The sequence below is a fragment of the Hippocampus bargibanti genome, linkage group LG14 (genome assembly GCF_051943395.1).
Source record: "Hippocampus bargibanti isolate YZ-2025 linkage group LG14, ASM5194339v1, whole genome shotgun sequence".
Lineage (NCBI taxonomy): Eukaryota > Metazoa > Chordata > Actinopteri > Syngnathiformes > Syngnathidae > Hippocampus > Hippocampus bargibanti.
In genome coordinates this window covers 4,149,469-4,159,266 of record NC_142747.1, presented here as the reverse complement: position 1 = coordinate 4,159,266, position 9,798 = coordinate 4,149,469, and positions in this window count along the sequence as shown.

The window sequence follows — 9,798 nt, the reverse complement described above, 5'->3', positions numbered from 1 at the left end:
TGTTTTGCATTTGACTAAAATATCAGCCTGCGTGTTTTCGGTATTTTAGATGCTATAAAACCTTTTTCTGATGTCAGGTAGGAAACAAAACAATTGTGTCGGTTGTCCTTTAAGAGAGAGAGAGGTAAGAACACAGAAATACGATAAATCTACATACATACATTTGAAAAATAAAAAAGAATACCATTAGTTTAGTATCTGCACATCGTTTTAGTAAACATTTTAATAAACATTAACAAAAAAGTCAGCGAGAGAGAAGCCCCGCCCAGCCGGAGCCCTACTCGACCCGAATGCAATGATTGACATTTTGACCCGAATTTCGGGATCGAGTTTAATATCTTGCCTCGAATGTTGGGTGTTACCACGTGGCACGTTTTTAAAATAGCTAACATGTCAAGAAATAGTAGACAGTTTTTGCTTGCAAATTATTGTTTTTATTTTTTTAGCATTTTACTTCTTTTGGAAGGGGAGGAAACTCAACATGTTGCATGTAACATGTTCAAAATGTGTCTATAAGGTATTGGCATACATTTTACGGGCCCAACCTCTGATTAGAATCCGTTATTAATTCAGAAATGTCACGATTTGGTTGGCAACCAAGGGGTGGCGCTGTCGGTCCCGCCTGCACCTGCACAGGTGTTGGTCATTCCAATCAGTGGCAGTTAAAAGGACTCCCGGCACGACCATTCATTGTCGGGTCATTGTATGTGTTTGCTTCACCCTATCAGATTGTGTTCCTGCTGACTTAATTTAATATAATTTTTCAATTACACCCTGCTGCTCCCTCCTGCCTGCTATTTTGGGATCCACCACCATCACCACCATGCAAACAAGAACAAAAATCGTAACCTGGACGGCAGGATCCAACAACCCCGCACTTGAATCCCTCTGAACCTCTCCTTGACATAATAAACAAGAGTTGTGAATGGAAGCATGTGAAATGCACTCCAAAGGGTAATATATTTGTCAAAGACTTTTGTGACCTTTGTGGTCGTCCGACGGGGATGGCGGCCATCGCCCGTGTCTGCCAAAGTCTCTTCCCTCGCCTCGGCTAACCACACTGCCCTCCACAAGCTGCTTTGGCGTTCCGCAATTTGACTAATTACGTTGGATTAGAGCATATTCACACAAGAGGTTCTCTCAAGGGTCAGCGACACGGAGCCCGGCCGGCTCCTCTGCATGTCCTACACAAACAAGCCACTAGGACACATCGAGGCTCCTCATTGATTTTTTTCATTCGGTCCACCCAGTGAGATACATACGGAAGACCAGGTCGAAATATATTTTTTTAGAGATGGGGTATTATTCTGAGAAAAAAAGGTGCAAATTTGCGAGCTTCACACTTGCAAATTTGCTACATTAAAAGTCACAAATTTGCAAGATTTAAAATAACAAATTTGCTAGATTTAAAGTCATCAATTTGCTAGATTTAAACGTTTAAAAAAAACCTTCGGAGTTTCAGATACATCATTCGGTCGTTTCTCTCTCGTGTCTTTCTCTAAATAAAACCCCATCTCTAAAAAAATATATTTCAACATGGTCCTAATGCTCTTTTGTGGATACAACACGAGAGCTGGCGAAAAAAAGGGGGAAAAAAAAGAGTCCCATGCACTTGTAGGCTCTTTTTAGACTGAGTTAAAGGGACAAATGCTAATGGTGTGCTAATAGTCATATTAATTAATAATATATGCGCATGAGTATCCTAATGCATCGCTCCGCTGTTAGCATTCGGTTGTCCGATGCTTCTCACACACATGCAAAATGTCCCTGCAGTGTAGATTGTTCAAAAAAATTAATAATAATACATAAAACAGTTCCAATGAGAGTAAGGCTCAATGATCCTCAGACTATGTGCGTGAGTGTGTGAATTCAATTGTGCTAAATCCATTCTCCACAAGGGGGCGGGGGGTAGCACCGTTATTTGTATATGTAATAATGGTCTTAAAAGCGGCCTCATATGGAGGCAGAATACCAAAGAGGCTTATGGCCGCTGTTTCATGACACATTTGGGCAAAAGGAGTTCTGAGAGGCCGCGTGATGAAAGAAGGGAAAGCCGATAGGATCGGCGAGCCTTATTGTACACAAGTCACATCAAATTAATACAGAGGGCCACTCACAGCCTTTCTTCTCGTCGGCCTTTCACTACGGATTAAGCTATGAAAACTCCAAAATGACTAAAGCAACTATTAGGTACCGTGCTGCTGCCTTTCTTCTATCTGCTTTCTTCTATCTAAAATTCTTTCCACAACAACCTGCCTGTGCACTGCAAAGCGGGAACAATGGATGCGGCTAACGTCGTAGCGTTGGAAAATACATACAATCAACAAATCTGCAATATCAACATTTTAATAATTCACCACCAAAGTCGATTGACTGACCGGACGATTTGTAGTCCTTGATTAGTTTTTTCTTCCAAAAATCAATATCATTACAGTGATACCTCGGCTTACGAACGCCTTGGCGAAAGAACGTTAAATTCACAAGAATTTAATCTTGGCATACAAACTATTTTTTGGTATACACACGGAGCGCCACAATGAGTGATGTGTCGTTCGCGAACGAGCCCGTTCTCCTAACAAGGAAATCACAGACAACTTTTTTTGTCCTCTATTCCCCGCCCCCAGTCTTCGGTTAAAGCCGCACGTGATGGGGGAACGCAGCAGTGAGGCGGGGGAGTTGACAGAAACACAGAGCTCCAAATAAAAATAGACAGACAGACGACAGAGAGAGAGTGAGAAAATTGATAGAAAAAACAGTGAAATTTGGACTTCAACTTTATTAATAGTTCAAAGGCAGAGTGTAGACTGCAATGGTTAAAATATCCCATCAATCAGGCTCCACAAATAACCCACACAAACTTGATGCAAAAAGCTATCAACCCAGCTAAAAACAATTGATGAGGAACTAGGTAAAATTAGCGCAGAGAAAGCATGGCAACTTCGCTCGGATATCGGCAAGAGGCAACCTGGAAGTTCGTCATCCATTGATGATTTCAAGGCTAGCCACAGAAGGTTTGAGAACTTTAAGCGTCGTACAGGGATTCATAGTGTCATTTGTCATGGTATGGCAGTTCTGACGATAAAGCTGCCAAGCTTGCAAGGAATCATTCCTCAAGATGGTGGAAGAAGAAGGCAATGTTCCTCATCAAGTGTTTTACGCTGATGCAACTGGCCACTCTATTCCATTAAGCCATAAATGACCATCACAAAGGTAAATAAAACAAATGTATTATACAGTACAGTTTATTTCTTTAATTATAATGCCGTAGCACATTTATTATACATAAAACAAGGTATATTTTGTGTAGTTTTAAGACTTAGAAAATTAGAAAGTAGAACATTATGTTTTATGGGGAACTGGAAACGGATTATTTTAATAGTTTCCTATGGGAAATTAATGTTTGGGATACACGCTTTTCGCCTTACACACTATGTCTGGGAACCAATTAAGTTCATAAGCCAAGGTATCACCGTATGTTTAAAATGAGGTTTGAAAGTCGTCTCAGATTTAAGAAGGCTTGTTTGCACTGAAGCCCCGCCCCACTCCATCTCTAAATGTCAATCAAACACATTTGATCAGAACAGGACATGCTGAAATGGCTGAATAACACCCCCCCCCCAAAAAAAGCACATTTTCCAGTGTAAACAGACAAGCCTGCTCATTTCATGTCAATCGAATTCAAATTAGCGGTAGTGGATTATACTCAAATAGTAATTTGAGAATTAGAGTCAGTGGATTATACTCAAATAGTAATTTGAGTATAATCCACTGCCTCTAGCGCCACCTCTTGGTATGGCGATCTAGAGAGACCCATTCGCATCACAATTGTGGGTGGTGGTGCGGGTGGGTATTGAAAACCCCCTTGTAACAGTGGAAGTAGGGAGCACCTCTCTGGCATGCAGAGAGAGCGTTGCTGTTGACGGCAGGGGGTGGGGTGGGGTGGGGGGTGTTATCCGTGCACCCAGACTCGCCTTCTCTCTTCAAAGACGCATAGGCGGTGCATGAATTGTAATTATGGCTCCTAACAGGATTCGAGAGCGGGCACTTGAGAAGCGGGTCGTGTGGAGTTAAACGGATGTCACACACACCAAAGCCGGGCTGCCATGTGAGCAAACCAACAAAAGCCGCACCCCCGTCCAGCCTTGGGCCCTTGTGGGGCCACTTTACCTCTCGCCGGGAAATTGGAGATCAACTTTAAAAGCCCAAATGGCATATTGGCATCTTTTAGTCCAGGTTGCACTTTTTCGGGCTAATGCACCAAAGGCAGCCATAAATGAGCAGCGTGCATGTACTTTATCAGTCATCCTCAAGCAAAGGATGGGGGGCGGGGGGGGTTAAGGCAAATGAAAACCAGTTTTGGATGAACAGGAGGGGAGTTGGAGATCAGATAATTGGTACCACCTGAAAAAATGACGAAGAAAAAAGGGGGAAAACATCAGTGACAGATTGTCTGCCGACCTGGCCATTTGGAGCAACGGGGGAAAAAGAAAAGAAATCGTCTGTGCTAGCACAAAATGCTTCAATGTGGGCGGGAGCCTTCAACTTCCCAAAAAAAAAGAGAAAGAAACCGTGACGTCCCCCACGCCTGACCCTCGCTTAGTTCTTAATTGGATTGTGAGCAGTGCTGAAGAAACATTTGGGCATTGTTCACTCGGGCCGCACTTTTCTTTTGAGCAGAATTCCTTCCAGTGGTTTTCTAGCCCAACAAAAACTTTCAAACCGCCGCTGGAGGGAAACCTTTCAGTTTTCATCAGCCAAACCTTTCTAGGCTTTTTTTTAAAAAACGTTTTCTTCATTTCGCTTTCTGAAGGGTCTCACTGGTGACAGGCTGAAACCAAGAAGAAGCAAATTCTCCATGTACAACACTTTAGCAGCACTCAGTTTAAAGAAGTGTCTCTAAAAAAATAAGCGCTTATCTCTCTAACAAGGGCAAAATATGTTTGTCAGATGAGATACTTCCTCAGACCGACTAAGAGCCAAGAGGACAATTTGGCTTGCTTTAGGCATCTTTTGACCTAATATTTTTAATTAGGTATTCTAAATTGCCATTATTGGTAATATGAACATTAAGATACAATCATCTTCTTCTTTTCCTTTTGGCCTTTCCCTTCAGGGCTCGCCACAGCGAATCAATGTCCTCATCTAACCCGGTTTTGTGCATCCTCTTCTCTCACACAAGCTCCCTTCATGTCCTCTTTGACAACATCCATAAACCTCCTTTTCGGTCTTCCTCTCGGTCGCCTGCCTGGCAGTTCAAGGTTCAGCATCCTTCTCCCGATATAGTCTCTCTTGTATTAAGATACAATTATATAAAACGTAATTCGAGAGCTCGTGGTTTAATTTCAAGACACTTTATGAGATTATTATCATTTACGTCTTTGCAGCTGAAACTTTTCAAACATTTTCATTTTTTCTTCTTGTGTGATTGTCCCAGTGGACAAAAACATGATCTACTGATGTTTTTAACAACATCAATCGAGCTCATTACAGCTTCACGTGTTGCTTGAAAAAAAAAGCGAAAACTATAATGAAAATAATGACAATAATATCACATTAGGTGTGCGAATGAGCGACATGGGGGAGAATTAATAGCAGACAGGTGTACAACACACTGCAATTATGGAAGCAGAAATTAGTTCGCTGCCTGGAGGCAAACACCAGGGATATTCTGTGTGTGTGTGTGCGCGTGTGTGTGTGTGTGTGTGTGTGTGTGTGTGTGTGTGTGCACGTGTGTGCACGTGTGCGTGTGTGTGCGTGTGTGTGCGTGCGCGTGTGTGTACGTGTGTGTTGATGGTTTCTAGGAGAACAGAGCAGCAGTGCAGATGCGCAAAAAAACACCAATGGCAAAAAAAAGTCTTAAATGTGTAAATTCGGGCGAGAAATGCACGTGGCAAAGCGACTCCCTCTCTGGCAGACGCAGGCGGGCCAAGATGAGATGGAAGCGGGGAAACGTGATCAAGGCAAGCACGCGGCGGCTCGGCAGGCATCAGGGCCGCCGCTCAGCTTGGCGGCAAAGTGGTGGAGTCTCCTTTGGCAATCAATCATTCATTACTCAGCCAAGTGCTGCCTTCTACGGCTTTTTTTGACCTATCATATTACTGCCTTGGTAAACGTCTAATCCACCCCCTCGTGAGACGGTGTCAACAGACGACATGCTCGCACCCACTGTGCAACACTCTTGGAAAAAAGGTATGCATACACACACACGCACACAAATGCACGGTACTGATGAATGACTTGGAACATGTAATTTAAATTTTGTTTTTTTTTTCTTCCCTGTCCATTTCTTTAGTTGAAAGGCTATTACAGTGATACCTCAGTTTTCCGAACGTAATTGGTTCCCAGAAAGTGTGTGTAAGGTGAAAAGTGTGCCTTCCAAATATTAATTTCCGAGAGGAAACCATTAAAAATGAGAATAACCCGTTTCCAGATCCGCATAAAACATAATTAAATTTTCTACTAAATAAGCCTTAAAACTACATAAAATATACGATGAAAGGTTTCTTCAGACGTCATCTGTACTTCTTTGAAGGTGTCGTACGTTTCGCTTCTTATCCCTGAAACTTCGGCAGCAACTAAAGCCTTACTGGTTTAGGCCCTATATATATCACTACTGTCCAGAAATGGCGGTGCCGGACTCTGTTACGATAGGTCCCTGCTCTCAGGTTGGGGGGAGCAGAGGACTACTCCCTGCCACTCCACTTATTGTTCCTATTGTACTGACTAACGACTGGCCTGATTGCCCCACTCCCACCGGTATCACCTCATCAGCATTACTAATGTTGCCTAACCTATGTTGCCTAAGCAGGCTATTGTACGAACGATCCAAATTGAACCTCACCCCACCATATCAGTTTAATGAATGAGCTTTTTTTCCCAAACCACCTCCGTCCAACATAACATTAGAAGAGAGAAAGGCATTAACTACTCTCCAAAAAGACAAAAATATTACTATTTTGCCACCAGACAAGGGCAGATGTCCAGTGCTTCTTAACACATTGGATTATGAGGACAAAATAAATAGGTTAATCAGTGATTTTAACACTTATGAGCAACTCAAAAGGGACCCTTCCAATTGATACAAGGAAGAAATGATAGACTGTCTCCAAAAGTTAGAGAAAGGAAAACATATAGACAAACAGATGTATTTTAGATTATACCCGGGAGAGGCCACGCCATGTATCTATGGCCTGCCTAAAATACATAAAGAAGGGTTCCCCCTCAGACCCATTGTTTGTAGCATTGACTCCCCTACATACAATGTAGCCAAATATCTAAAAATTATCTTAGCTCCGTTGGTTGGGAACACACAATATCACGTAGAGAACACCACAGGGTTTGTAGAGAGTATCAAAGACCTCATATTGGAACCTGAGGAAACATCTACTAAATAAACATTAAAACTACACAAAATATACAATGAAAAGGTTTCTTCAGACGTCATCTGTACATCTTTGAAGGTGTCGGACGTTTCTCCTGCTTCTTCAGCGAACTAAAGTCTTACTGGTATATATATACAGTAAAGTCTCGTTATATCGATATCGGATATATCGATAGTCCCGGTTATATCGATACTATTTCTATGCACGCACGGAGAAAATTACATGCAAACAGGGTCGGATATATCGATAGTCCCGGTTATATCGATATTTTTTCGGACTCCCTTGAATATCGATATAACGAGACTTTACTGTATATATATATCCTACATACTTGGCAATAAAGATGATTCTGATTTATATATATATATATATATATATATATATATATATATATATAGTGATATCATGAGAAGCTAGCTCTCAGCGGGACGGGACAAGAAGTGCAATGGACGACAGGTTTGGATAGAAACAAAAGGTTTTAATCAAGGGTTCCAGGGGGAATTCACAAGCAACAAAGGTTCGAATAGTGTCTCTTCCAATACTTGTCAAAATAAAGTCTCTTCTGATACTTAAATCCCAATAAAGTCTCTTCTGCTACTTAAATCCAAATAAAGTCTCTTCTGAGGTAAAACTGAAGACGGAGTTCTTTACAAGAGTCTCTAGGCCTCACCCCTCTTGACGTCCTCGTCATGTAGCCTAGCCACCTTAGCTAGGTTCAAATCCAGTGTCCAGTCGTGTGGTCCCAACTGGCAATGAGTTCCACGCAGCAATCAACTTCTCCCCAGAGCACAGCAATCGAGCTTGTCTTTCCCCAAGCTGCACACTCAGAGGCTCTCTGCCTTAAGAGCCCTGCTTTCCAATCAAGTCCTGATCAGCCGCAGGTGTGTGGGTTTAATTGCTGCCTTCCACCAGGTGGGGCCAAGACTCTCTCTGGGTGGAGCCATCTTAGGGCGATGTATTTGCCCACCAGGACACCACAGCCTCTCGTGACATCACTATATATATATATATATATATATATTGCCCCACTCCCACCGGTATCACCTCATCAGCATTACTAATGTTGCCTAACCTATGTTGCCTAAGCAGGCTATTGTACGAACGATCCAAATTGAACCTCACCCCACCATATCAGTTTAATGAATGAGCTTTTTTTCCCAAACCACCTCCGTCCAACATAACATTAGAAGAGAGAAAGGCATTAACTACTCTCCAAAAAGACAAAAATATTACTATTTTGCCACCAGACAAGGGCAGATGTCCAGTGCTTCTTAACACATTGGATTATGAGGACAAAATAAATAGGTTAATCAGTGATTTTAACACTTATGAGCAACTCAAAAGGGACCCTTCCAATTGATACAAGGAAGAAATGATAGACTGTCTCCAAAAGTTAGAGAAAGGAAAACATATAGACAAACAGATGTATTTTAGATTATACCCGGGAGAGGCCACGCCATGTATCTATGGCCTGCCTAAAATACATAAAGAAGGGTTCCCCCTCAGACCCATTGTTTGTAGCATTGACTCCCCTACATACAATGTAGCCAAATATCTAAAAATTATCTTAGCTCCGTTGGTTGGGAACACACAATATCACGTAGAGAACACCACAGGGTTTGTAGAGAGTATCAAAGACCTCATATTGGAACCTGAGGAAACATCTACTAAATAAACATTAAAACTACACAAAATATACAATGAAAAGGTTTCTTCAGACGTCATCTGTACATCTTTGAAGGTGTCGGACGTTTCTCCTGCTTCTTCAGCGAACTAAAGTCTTACTGGTATATATATACAGTAAAGTCTCGTTATATCGATATCGGATATATCGATAGTCCCGGTTATATCGATACTATTTCTATGCACGCACGGAGAAAATTACATGCAAACAGGGTCGGATATATCGATAGTCCCGGTTATATCGATATTTTTTCGGACTCCCTTGAATATCGATATAACGAGACTTTACTGTATATATATATCCTACATACTTGGCAATAAAGATGATTCTGATTTCGGCTGGATAGCTCAGTTGATAAGGCATCGGTTTGGCATATGTGAGACGAGGGTTCGAATCCCACTTGTGGCAGAGAAAATGAGCAGAAATGAGCACAGTGACATCATCCAGTATGGGTCCTTGTGCAAGACCCTTCACGCTAATCACCTCCGTCCAACATAACATTAGAAGAGAGAAAGGCATTAACTACTCTCCAAAAAGACAAAAATATTACTATTTTGCCACCAGACAAGGGCAGATGTCCAGTGCTTCTTAACACATTGGATTATGAGGACAAAATAAATAGGTTAATCAGTGATTTTAACACTTATGAGCAACTCAAAAGGGACCCTTCCAATTGATACAAGGAAGAAATGATAGACTGTCTCCAAAAGTTAGAGAAAGGAAAACATATAG